The sequence below is a fragment of the Antedon mediterranea genome, chromosome 3 (genome assembly GCF_964355755.1).
Source record: "Antedon mediterranea chromosome 3, ecAntMedi1.1, whole genome shotgun sequence".
Classification (NCBI taxonomy): domain Eukaryota; kingdom Metazoa; phylum Echinodermata; class Crinoidea; order Comatulida; family Antedonidae; genus Antedon; species Antedon mediterranea.
In genome coordinates this window covers 15,293,667-15,306,864 of record NC_092672.1, presented here as the reverse complement: position 1 = coordinate 15,306,864, position 13,198 = coordinate 15,293,667, and the positions used below count along the sequence as shown (strand labels likewise).

At 33.8% G+C, this 13,198-nt stretch overlaps 1 long non-coding RNA gene across 1 annotated transcript in view; it reads right to left on the bottom strand.

Annotated features, from left to right (window-relative positions):
* Nucleotides 1–11,843, bottom strand: part of LOC140043658 (uncharacterized) — a 91,686-nt gene extending 79,843 nt beyond the window's left edge. Inside the window, exons 1-2 of the long non-coding RNA XR_011844333.1 lie at nt 11,227–11,843; nt 8,765–8,929 (exon numbers count right to left, since the gene is read on the bottom strand). This is a non-coding gene — a long non-coding RNA (uncharacterized lncRNA). The remainder of the gene's footprint in view (nt 1–8,764; nt 8,930–11,226) is intronic.
* Nucleotides 11,844–13,198: the final 1,355 nt, after the last annotated feature.

The following is a 13,198-nucleotide window of genomic DNA, read 5'->3' as shown; positions in this document are numbered from 1 at the left end:
TGATTTTTTAGAATTACAAAACAATCCTATGCTTATTATTGAAAACCTGTATCCAAGTCATTTGAGGATGAAATAAAGTCTCTACAGACATTTTAGTCACATTTATATTGAGATATTGATAAATGGGGTCAAAGGTCAAATTTTGGTACTTCCGGACATTTTTTTGTAACATGTCTCATTACAGCAAATATAAATATACATATTTTAAATATTTTAGTGAAAAAATCAACGCTCTAGCATTAGCGGTTTTCGAGATATGGCAACGCTGTAATTTCACTTTCTAATTTGCATATTTAATGTTACTTGTACTACTAATTTGTATACTTTCGAGGTGCGTGACAAAGGTGTGATTTTATGAATTATAATACAGTTCTATGGTGGGTATTGAAAAACAATATCCAAGTCATTGAGTCCAAAATAAAGTCTCTACAGACATTTTAATCACATATTTATGCAAATATTTAAAAATGGGGTCAAGGGTCAAAATTTGGTACTTCCGGACATTTTTTTATAAAATGTCTCATTAGAGCAAATATAAATATATATATTCTGAACCAGACTGTGCAAAAATGAACTCTCTACGATTAGTAGTTTTTAAGATATGGTAACCCTGTAATTTCACCCTAATTTTCATATTTAAGCTAATTTGCATACCTTCGGATATAATCACCTTATCATATGAAACCATTTAAAAAAAAAAATCTCTGTTTGCAATTTGTTTCACTCAAAATGCTAGATTGACTAGCCTATTTGTACACATCCTCTTCCCCGCCCCTCCCTAATGTTACATACAAAACACAAATTGGGTTTGTTCAAATGAGTCCAAAATCAAAAATTTGGACTCATTTTGTGACAAGTTATTTGTTCTTTACTTGAAAATTTTAAAGACGAAATTATAGCCTATATAATAATGTAACATATAATATAATTATAATATCTTATGACGGCAAGTTTTCATTCTCATAGTTTCCTTGTTTCAAAATTAATTTTTAAACAAGTTTAAAATGTATTAATGTATATAATAAGAAAGAAATAAATTCAGAAATAAATAACATTAAAATTGACGTTTAAAAATATACTGACGCAATCTACAACCTTGTTGATGATAAAAACACTGATATTGATAAGAATTTTGAAGAAATGGTTAAGCGAAAGTTTGAGGATATGTCGGAAAAGTTGGGTAGAAGGAATAATGTTATTGATTATAGGCTGAAAGAAGCTGATTCTACTGATGGGAAAGAAGGAAAAACCCTTTGAAAAAAATGACGATGTCACACTAGGTTGTTCTACCTCGTTAAAAAACTAAGTAGATCTACCTAGTAACTTACAAAACTACCAATTGGGCTGTGTTTATACAACACCCTAAATTTGAACACGTCTTTAATTTTTAGCGTGTTGCACGGGCTGAGGTCAACCCCACAAAAACCTTGCAGTTATACATTAAATCGTAATACCGTGTTATACCGTAGTTCATAATCCTAAGTTGTATATAATTATACTTGCATGCATTATGAATTAATTTAATTGAATTAAGGATTTTAATAAAGGATGATTTCGTTTAAAATTTAGTTTATTCAGTTATTGATTTTTTAAATCTGCTTTTGAAATTATAAAAAAAAAATGGTTTAGAATTAGGACTTAGAAATCCGCCGTGGACGCATATGTAATAAATCTCAGTATATTTAACACTGAATTTAACCTAAAGAAAAAATCTGATTTAGAAACTTTTTTGTGCCTTTATACCAACTGTGATTCTTTATATAATAAGAAAGATGAATTAATTGTAAGAATCGATCAAGAGAAACCAGATTTTATTTTCTTGACTGAAATGTTTCCAACAATTTTTTTATTTGAGATTGACTATAGTAGTTTTTGTTTGGAAGGGTATCAATTGCTTTATCCCAAGTATTCAATCAGAGGAATTGACATTTTCGTTAAACAAAGTATTTCGGTATCTGAAGCTTTTACAAATGAACAGTTCAAAGAATCTGTTTGGTTAAATTTAAAGCTTGCAAATAATCAGACGGTTTTAATTGGTTGTGTGTATAGAAGTCCCAACAGTACATCTTCGAACAATGAGTTGCTTTTAGAGTTATTAAGGAGAGCAGACAATTTTTATTCCGATCATATTCTTGATTTTAATTATAAATCCATAGATTGGTCTTTGATGAATATTCCAGGTGAAAGACTTGCACGTAATTTTTTAGAATGTGTTGAGGATTTGTTTTGGGTTCAACACTGCATTTTGCCTACTAGAATTCGTGAAGGAGATGAACCAAGTGTTCTGGATTTGATTTTTTTCTCGAGATGAGTTCTTATTAAAGATTTAAGTTATAAGCCAGCTCTTGGTCTCAGTAATCATGTTGTTTTGTCTTTTAAAATGGAATGTTTTACTGAAACGGAAGAGGTACCGATAGTGAGAAATTATTACAAGGGTGATTATCAAGCTATGCGGAATCATTTAAAAGACCTCAATTTGGAACAAGCTGCTGTACACTTATCTCCAAATGATTTAGCTTTGTTGGTTGAAGATTCTCTTCAGGATTGTATCTCTAAGTTCATACCCCTTTCAAAAAAATGTAATGGTAAACGGAAACAGTGGATGAATAAGTTAATAATTAAACAAAAGCACAAGGCATGGAATGTTTACCAAAATAAAAGAAATGATGCATCTTGGAAGGAGTTTGTGAGATTTAGAAACAAATCTACTACGGAGATTTGCAAAGAGAATTAGGCATCTTTTGAGCGTAAACTGGCATCAGAAGTAAAAGAGAATCCAAAGCATTTTGGACGTATTTTAAAGCTAAGTCAAAGAAATAGCATGGTATTCAAAATTTGGTAGATCAAAGTGGAGTGTCTGTGTCTTCAAGTAAAATGAAAGCAGAAGTTTTTAATGAGGCATTTGTTAAAGTGTACACCAAAGGGGATTCTACCCAACCCCAACATTTTGATTCAGAGAAACGCAAGACAGATATTAGAGTTGATTCAGTTTTCTTTGAGGTGGAAGAAGTTGTGAAGCATTTGAAGTAAATCTCCTGGCCCTGATATGATAAATTCAAGAGTACTTAAAGATGTATTGTCCCTTTGACTAATTCCCAAAAAATAAAAAATAACAGATTTCGAAAAAAGGTGGGTCATTTTGAAGTATCATAATAGTTATTAACTATCACCAAAAATTTTTCAAAAAAAAAAAAAATTTAACTGAAATACAGACGTTTTTTTGTTAAAAAAATAACTTTGACTTCCAGTCAAAGTTTTCAATCAAAACATATCCCATAATGAAACGCGCTTGTTTGGCTACTCTGTTTGGCTACTCTGTTTGGCTACTCTGTATGCATAATCATAAAACTTCCTCATGATCTGTGTGAAAATACCTTCTTAACCGTGACGACTTGTAAACAATCCTAATTTAGCATATGCATAATGCATACTCATGGTTTGAAATCTTTGTTTACTTTCGCTCGTGACGATTTTCCAGATGAAATGTAATCAAACTAATTTACCTGTTAATTACGTAAACTTGTTGTTTTTGGCTCAAATTTTCGACTAAAAGTGAATAACTTTAATATTACTTTGATATGGCCACTTTAAATTTAGAATATTTTGACCTTCATTTTTTTGTGTTTAAAGGGACAATACATCTTTAAGGAAACTGCTGATGTTATTGGGGGAGTAATTACTTTATTATTTAACAAATTAATGACTGTAGGAGAAGTTCCTACTCTTGGATGAGAGCTGATATAGTACCTCTGTTTAAAAATGGTAATAAAAGTGAACCTTTGAATTATAGACATGTAAGCCTAACTTCCATACTATGCAAAACCATGTAGAAATTTGCGAAATCTATAATCATTTAAAAACTTGTAACTTGCTTAAAGAACAACAGCATGGCTTCAGTTAATTGAAGTTATAGATTTGTGGACATTATGGTTGGATAAAGGTCTTTCATTTGATTGCATTTATTTTGATTTTCAGAAGGCAGTTGATAAAGTTCCGCATGGAAGATTGTTGTTAAAGATGAGGGGTACTCAGGGCTTTTCCTTCTGTTATTTAATTCAGTATATTAATATTAGTAGGTACAAACATAAAAAATCATATCAAAATAAGCAGTTTCTGAGAAATCAGAAAAATAAAAAAAATTTTTTAAAATATCGAAAACTCGCTGTATATTTTTTTCAGCAGTTAGGTAATGACCTTAGTTGTAAAGGTCACGTTACCATGTTATGTTACGTCACGTCTCCTCATCTCTCAGATCGCTTGAGCTGACAAGACGCGCTAACTACCATTTTCATCTCCCTGCTCATAATAATAGACATCCATCCACATCCGATTGAACGAACACAATTTATTATTGTCTTGCCTTTTGTTATTACTTTTTGCTTCAAAATGAAGCACTGTATGGTATACAAGTGCCATAACAAGTCACATAGAGATATCAATCAAGTGAGGTTAATCTCCATTCGTCGCTCTGTTGCTTGGGCCTAGGCCTAGTCTGATTTACATCTTCGCCGTCGGCAGTTTGTGATGATTGTATGGGCCTAGGTTCTGGTTCAAACGCATAAGTTAACCAAGTCTTTCTGGTCTAGGCCAACGATTAAACCATGGAGTTATTATACCTCCATGATTAAACATTGCAGTTTGATCCGATTTTTTTAAATAACCATGCAAAAGAATCTTAATCTTAAGACTTATTATTCGTATGTATTTTATATCCTAGTTTATCGAGTCGAGCGCAAGGAAGATCGGAGGATGAGAGTCGATCGCGAGAGAGTCGAGTAAAGTAAGCCAAAAGGCCGCGCATGCGCAAATTGATTGACTCGCTAGAAAGTAAAAATTACCCACTTGGCTCAAGTGGGTAGTTTTTTTAATTACGTTAATTACGCAAAAATGAATTGGAGCCCTTAAAAACACATCGGGAATGAAAAATTCGGCTTCCGAAGAATCTGAAAACATATATGTATAATATTTCGGGAACTTGCATATATTTTTAAAGATTTTTTGAAAAAGCATAGGTTTTTTTTCAATTTACAGGCAAATAAATAGGGAAAAAGGTTTGTAATTTGAACTATCCCCCCAGATGGCATTTTTTTAAATGTTTTTCAGAATAACCATGCAGCATACAACAAATTAAAAAAATACCTTAATTTAGATGAAAGTTATGTAAAATAACAATTTTTTGAGAGCACCTCCACATTAAAATCTTACAAAGTTTCTGGAAATTTATTAGGATGGATCAAAGCTTTTTTTAGTGATCGTAAGCAGAGGGTGGTTGTCAATGGGAAAAAGTCTGAATGACGTGATGATAATTAGTGGAGTGCCTTAAGGCAGTGTCCTGGGACCATTATTATTTGTTATATTTATAAATGACCTTCCAGATGTTATTTCTCATTCTGAAGTCAAGCTTTTGCCAAGGATAAAAAATTGTTTAGAGTTATCCAATCTGATTCTGATGTGGATGCAATGTATAGATGGTCTACAGACTGGCAGTTGCCATTTAATTTAACAAAATGCAAAGTAATCCATTTTGGATATAGAAATGGTATGTCTCAGTATTTTATTGGAGAGGGTCCTTCGAAAGTGAGTATTGAGAGTGTAACACAACAAACCGATTTGGGGATTTTAATAGATTTTAATAGATCATAAATCAAATTTTTCGGCTCATACTACCAAAGTTGCTAGATCTGCAAATATGATGCTGGGGTTGATATGTAGGTCTTTTAAATATCTTGAAAGCTCTAGTTATATGTATTTGTATAAAACTATGGTTAGACCCAAAATGGAATACGGAGGTAGCTCATGGATCCCACTCTATCTATCACTTGGAAAATGAAAACCGCAGGAAACCCCACAAGGGGAATACTTGACGATGAGGACACTGTCTCAGCCACATCGAGAAAAACCTCGCACCAAAAAAATATTCAACTGGAATATATGTTGAGCCAAATCGCCAACTTTTGCCCAGTTATATCCAGGAATACTATTATAAAGCGATCGACATCTCTTTCTGATATTTGGCAAAAAATTGGCCAGCATTTTGGTTTCCAGTCTTTGTGAGCGCACAACTTGGATCTCCCAAACATCACAACGCTACCAGCCAAAAAACCTCAGGCCGACTCCAAAGCATGTCCCACAGCTATTTTCAACAAAGCACACTGGCCACAGTATAACAATTTCTCCAAACAAATGGCTCCTAACCAAGCCTTTAGTAAATCGTGCATTATGTGCCAATCTTCTTAACGACCACACACTTCACACTCAGCAAGTCAGAGCAGATTTCTTCGAGCAGCTGATACAAATAGTCTCGGCAATTCACATTTCGTACACGCAGAAAATGACTATACAACACTCCCTAACGAAGAACTCTGTATCGAAGACCTCACTCCAGGTCCACAATATGATCTGCCCACCGACCTATTCGACAAACCAGCTTCAGCCAGCCGAGTCAATGTTATTCAAGCACCATCTCTGAACACATCCTATCATCCTTTCCCAGTGAAGGTGACACTTGACATTGGTGCCACAACCAATCTCATTCAAGCATCACTTTTTTTTTATTGATATGCCTATGACACTAGCAACTCAGATTGCCCTATACTGTATACCATTGTACTTTTATTTCTATATTCGCACACCAGAAGATGTTTCGAACTTATCATCACTCGGATCGTCGTCAGCAAGATATGCTTTCGTTGAGCTGTACAGTGATTGTATAATGTCAATTATAGTAGTAGACTGGTTTAAGTGAAACCTATTATGAACGCTTAGGAAAAGAAGATTACGATTCACATGGTCGAATGCTGCTGTTAAATCAATGAAGCATGTATAGAGTTTGCGATTTGAGCGATATGCAATTTCCTGGATCTGCTTGATTACATATATAGCATCATTGCACCCTCTGTTGGACCTGAATCCAAACTGTGTGCGTAGAACTTGACTTTCATAAAAAATGGAAAAACGTGAAAGAATGATAACCATAAGTATCTTTGAAAATGTAGACCCAATCGATATTCCTCTATACATTGATGGATCAAGTGGACTGCCTTTTTTTTTCCAAATGGTTGTTAATTTGGACAGTCCCCAATCACTTGGTACTTCTTTGGTTCTCCAAATTTCCTCAAACAGTCTATGTACATGGTCGACGAATACTGGGTTCTCTGTGGCGACTTGCAACATTTCAGAAGCGACATCTAGGGTAGCTTTGCGACCTTTTAGATGTCCGATTGCATCAATAATTTCTTTCTTGGACGGAGGTTCATCGTCTCAAATTCTGGTTGTCTCAGGTTGATTATATATTCTGGAGGTGTGCTAATTTCATCTGGGATTTTAAGGCTAGATTGGTCTGGATTAAAGTGATCTTTAAAGTGTTCACTTAATCCAGGACATTTTATAGGCTTTGGTGCTTTTCTTATAACATCAACGTGCTCCTTAGCTTTTCTCCATAAATCAAATATTTTTCTATTTTGGTGGGCTTCATTTAACTTCTTGCTTCTTCATACAAATATTCATTCCGTAGTTCTTTCACCCTTATCTTAATTGCTTTCTGCATAGCCTTGATCTCCTCTTTTGTTAATTCTTTCTTTCTTTTATAAGCTGTTGTAGTCTTTCATCACCATCCCAGGGATGAGCATTTTGGTTTCTTGTTTTCTTCGAGAATTCTTCAACTGCCTTATTTAGCACTGTCATAAGTGTTGTATAGCGCTCAGTTGATGTAGTGGTTGTTGTCTTTTCAGGAGAAGTAATTTTATTAATTTGTTCTTCTATCTTTGTTTTAACATTACTTCCTACTTCTCGATCTTTAAGTTTACTCATGTTGGCTCTCTTGCTCTGTTTTTTCTTTTTATGCTTCTTCCACCTGGCTGCTTTGTTGGCTGGTGTTGTCATATTACCCACAAGGATTCTATGATCCGACGAAAGATAATAGTTGTTATAGACTCTTGTGTCAGTAACATACTTCCTCAACCAGTGATCACATATGTTGTGATCACTGCTAACTAAGGCATTAGTTATTTTATACAAATCTTTAGTTAGGTCGTCTCTTGAATTCTGCAGTGTTATTTTCAACTCTATTTCTCTTGCCCAGTCTTCTAGATTACAAAGTGTACAGAACAAGTTTTGTCGATTTTACGTGCGTAAATTTGGTTCTATTAGCAAAGACGTTCTAATTAATTTAGCGGATAGGCGCAAGTTATTTGATTTAATTTTTTTTAAGGCTATGAACTCAATTTTCATGGCAATTTTGAAGTGTACTTTCCTATTCTGTTCCACAATATCAATTGTGTAATCTTGGTTTATTTTCTATATCAAGAGGGAGGGTAAATATTACTAAAAATGTTAATCGTTTAAAGTTATACCACTCACTATGTAAAGTTGATGGATCTGTTGATATTTTTTTTTATTCACTTGCTTGTTTCCCTTACAAGGTTTTGTCTAATGTCAGTAATATTTAAAATTGTCTTGTTATCTGTTGATTTTTGCTTGTATATATTATATTATATTTTATGACTTTCAACCCTGGTGACGTTTGGTCACTGTAGGGTGATGATGAAATAAAATCAAATAAAAAAATATGCGTTTTTTAGATTTCCGTCCAATTTGAACTGTACGTTTTTCATATTTATATTTATATTCTATATAGAAGTTATGGCCTAAAATTCGTTCTTCGTTGCTTTGTCTAATTCTAACCTCTTCTTTTCAATTTGCAACCTCTCCTTTTCAATAATATAAATCATTTTGTTTGACAAATCCAGTAAAGAAATTTACTCACATTCTTTAGCTTTTTCCTTTTCAATTTGCAACCTCTGCTTTTCAATTTGCAAACGCTCCTGTCTAGCTCGTGTATCACGAAATTGATTTCGTAGTAGATGCTTGCTGACATGTATTGGTATGCATCCCATCATGTCTTCCCATGAAATTTCGCCAGTCCCATTTTCTGTTAATCAAAATATTTAATCAATGATAGACGTTCGGGATGGACGGTATTATTATTATTATTTTATTTATATAGCGCTTTTCCAAATTACTATAAAATGATCAAAGCGCTTTACATCAGCACACCCAACAATGAGTCACTTCTTAGGAAATAGATGTGTTTTGAGGGCTTTTTAAAATTTTAAAACCATGGTTTGTTCCCGGATCAGACGGGAGTTCGTTACACATCACCGGTCCAAATTTTGAGAAAGTATTATTTCCAGAGGTCCGCTTTTCGAGACAGTGATCCAATCTAGTGTGATCTATCTCGGACATCAGGCCTCTCTTAGCACATCTATACACCCGTAAGAGATTGCTCAGATAACAGGGCGCATTATTATTTATACAATTGTAGACATGAAGTAACACTTTAAAAGTGATTCTACTTTCAACAGGTAGCCAATGCAATTCATAAAGCAGAGGTCTAGAACTAACAAACATAGGTACTTGGTGAATTAACCTGGCAGCCCGGTTCTGAAGCTTTTGTAATCTCGAAATGTTATGTTTGGACATTCCAACAAATAGTGAGTTACAATAATCTAACCTGGATAGAATTAGTGACCTCAAAGCCTCGGTACACGTTTTTTTGTCTAAACAATTTCGTATTCTACGCAATGCCCTTAAGAAAAAATTTACAGTACGGCAGACATTATCAATGTGGGGTGTCATATGAAGAAAAACATCAAACACCACACCAAGATTTCTAACTGTGTTGGAGGGTTTAACAATAAATTCACCAATATTCAGTTGAATATTTCTATTACTAATGTCGACTTTTGGTGGAGTTAAAACTAATAACTCTGTTTTTGATTCATTAAGTTTAAGATGATTTTTGTACATCCAAATACTAAGATCATTAATACATATTAGTAATTCTATAAATGGCAACTTCGAGATCCCCTGGCACTTTAGGGTTAAAGCTGGTATACAATTGAGTGTCGTCTGCATATACGGTAGATGAAAAAGTATCCCATGAGACTTAATGTCAGCAATAGGTTTAATGTAAGTGGTAAAAAGTGGGGGACTAATTGTGGACCCTTGTGGGACACCGGAGCTAAGATGGAATTTACTTGATTCAGATCCATTTAAAGTGACTTTACAATATCTGTCTTCGACGTATGTTTTAATCCAGTTACTAGCATTTCCTATTACCCCATAGTTATCTTTAAGTCTGTTTACAAGTATATGGTGATCTACCGTGTCGAAGGCTGCGGATAAATCTAGAAGTACCAGTATCACCACACGACCCTTAGAGAATTCCTGCAGGATATCAGTTTTAAGCTTTAACAGTGCTGTCTCTGTACTAAATTTGGGTTTGTAAGCAGATTGTAACGGCTCCATGAGGTCGTTTTCAATACAATAATTATTAAAAGCACTCAAGACTGGCCTTTCAATTAGTTTTCCAAGAGTTGGCAAATTTGAGACAGGTTGGAAATTTGCCAAAACATTTTGGTCAAGTGAGGGTTTTTTAATGATAGGTGTAACAGCACCTATTCTTAGACTTTGTGGAAAAACACCCGATGTGTATGAACTATTTGCAATGTGCGTAAAAACAGGGGAGATCACCTGAGTACATTTCTTAAGCAGCCATGTAGGCATAGGGTCTAATTGACTGGACTTGTTAGGAATTTTATTAATTATTTCAAACATGTCATCAGTCTTCAGGAATAAATATCTGCTCCACAGGCAAGGTGACTATACCACTACTGTTAGTTTCAACTAGACGATCATCAATAAAAGCCTTTATATTTACAACTTTGTCTCTAAAATAATGAGCAAAATCTTGACATAAAACCTTGTTTGAATGGCACGTAGGAATACTACTCTTAGATTTACCTAACAGTTTATACAGTGCATTATACATTTCTTTGGGTCTAGAGTTTACAAAAATAGATTTAAAATATGTAGTTTTTTCCTTAATTACAAGATTGCATACAAGTTTTTGTTGCGCATCAAAAATAGCCTTATCTATGTCGCTCTAGTCCTTCTCCATCTACGTTCAAGTCCTCGTCTGATACGTCGCTCGCTGTCAATCTTATCTGTGTACCAGCTTGGCTTGCTAACAAATTTGCGCACACATGTTTTCACTGGGCAGATATCGTCAAGAATCGATCTAACAGCATTATCGTACATTATGGCTTGCTTGTCAGGGTCGTCTAATTGGAAGATTACAGCAAGTTTGTCTTTAAGTAAAAGTTGAAATGAGAAATGAAATTATTATTTTATACGTATAGTAATAGGACATTAATAAAACATTACCTTCATCATAAGTTGTTATGATGGATACGTATGTGCTCTTGATGCCACCATCGATGCCATAAATGGCGGTATCACAAATTATAGTGGCCAACACTTTCTGACACTCTTCATCGAGAGGTGCAGGTACATCCCTTCCACCTGTCTTTCCATTCTGTGTAAAGCACCACGTTTTTTGCTGGTAACTTTAACGTTTGACCATTTTTTCTTAAGTTTCTTGATACTTCGACGAACTTTAAATACGGCTGCAACATCCATTGGCACACCCTTCCAAGCCTTAGGTTGCTCAAACTGCCGTTTATTACATTTTTTCTTTTACTGACTTGTCAATCAATGCTGATATTTCTGACCCTGTGAAATTAACATTTCTTTTTTATTTTTCTGCCTTTTCCATCCTTGTAAGTATAATATTATGATGACACGTTATTATCAGTACTAATGTGACGAACTGTTTTAACATTATAAATCAATCAATCAAACTTAAAACGTTCTCACGCACGCGCATAATTATTCTTTGCTGAAAGTATTTCTAGTACGCTTTGCCCATCGATAATTTACTAATTATCACTGTCAAATTTGCAATTAAATTTTTTAAAATATAAGAAAATGTTGAAAATATTATGTTGATCCTATACTTTACATGCATTTATAGAGACAAATTTAATGTTGTACTTTATTTTTTAGTAACTAGAGTGTGCCCTCTATTATTTGGATATTAAAATATATTGTTATAGCGCCGCCAACGAAAATCTTGATCGATTGTCGTCGAGACATGTGTAATACGCACACGTTAGTAAATATTGTTTATCTTAAGACCAAAATTGCTGCCCTCTATTGTTGGAGTGTAGTTAACGTTGCGCATGCACCAAGTAATATTTGCCTAAGACATTGCTAAGATGGTTTGATTAAAATAAGCTTAAGTTATTTACTTAAGCACTTCTTAAATATTTCATCTTAAGCAAAAATATAAGTAAATATTGATAAATGCCAACCCTGGCCTTATCCAGCTTTATAAGTTACTTTTACTGGACTATTAAAATAGTCCAGTAAAAATATGGTTGAACCTAGAACGAATTGCAACAGAATTTTTTTTTTTTTTGTCTGGTAAATATGGTTCAAATGAATATCATATTCAAAGTTTACCAAAATGGGACATCGGAAAGTGGGTTAATTAGCATAAATTCAAAACGGCTTCCATTTGCTCTTTTGAATCCTTAACGGTTGGATTTAAACCACCTAAGTGCATTACGAGTAGATATAAATGTGATGTTAAACAATCTAATTAGCATATTTAAATACCTATGATGTCATATGGTAGTTGTGACGTCATATATTATGTTATAACTGTTTAAATGACATTATACTATGCGAGCAATTTAGGAACTGCAAGAAAACATGTTTCTTAACATTCTCCTTGATGAAATGAACATTATTTCCAAAGTTTACCAAATCGGACGTCAGGAAGTGGGTTAATTAGCATATATTCAAAATGGCCGCTATTTACTATACCATTTTGAAGCTCCATATCTCGGTTTTAGACCACCTAAGTGCATTGCGAGTAGATATAAATGTGATATTAAACATCCATATGACATACCTATGACGTCATATGGTAGTTGTGACGTCATATATTATGTTATAACTGTTTATTATGACATTTTATATAACACCTAAATAAATTCCTGTCATTTGACTGGACGATTGTGGGTCACATGGCATGCAATAGTACGCACTATTAAACGATCGTTTAATCGTACTTTTTGAAACATTTTTGTGTACGAAAAAAAAAACGTCTCGAGGATGAAAAAAAATCTAGTACACAAATTATCCTATGATATGGCTCTGTACTGTGAAATACAACAGCGCCACCTGTCGTCTGGCCTCAGTTTCGTTTTTTTTTTAAACATTTGTGTACGAAAAAAAAACGTTTCGCGGATGAAAAAAAATCTAGTACACAAATTACCCTATGATATGG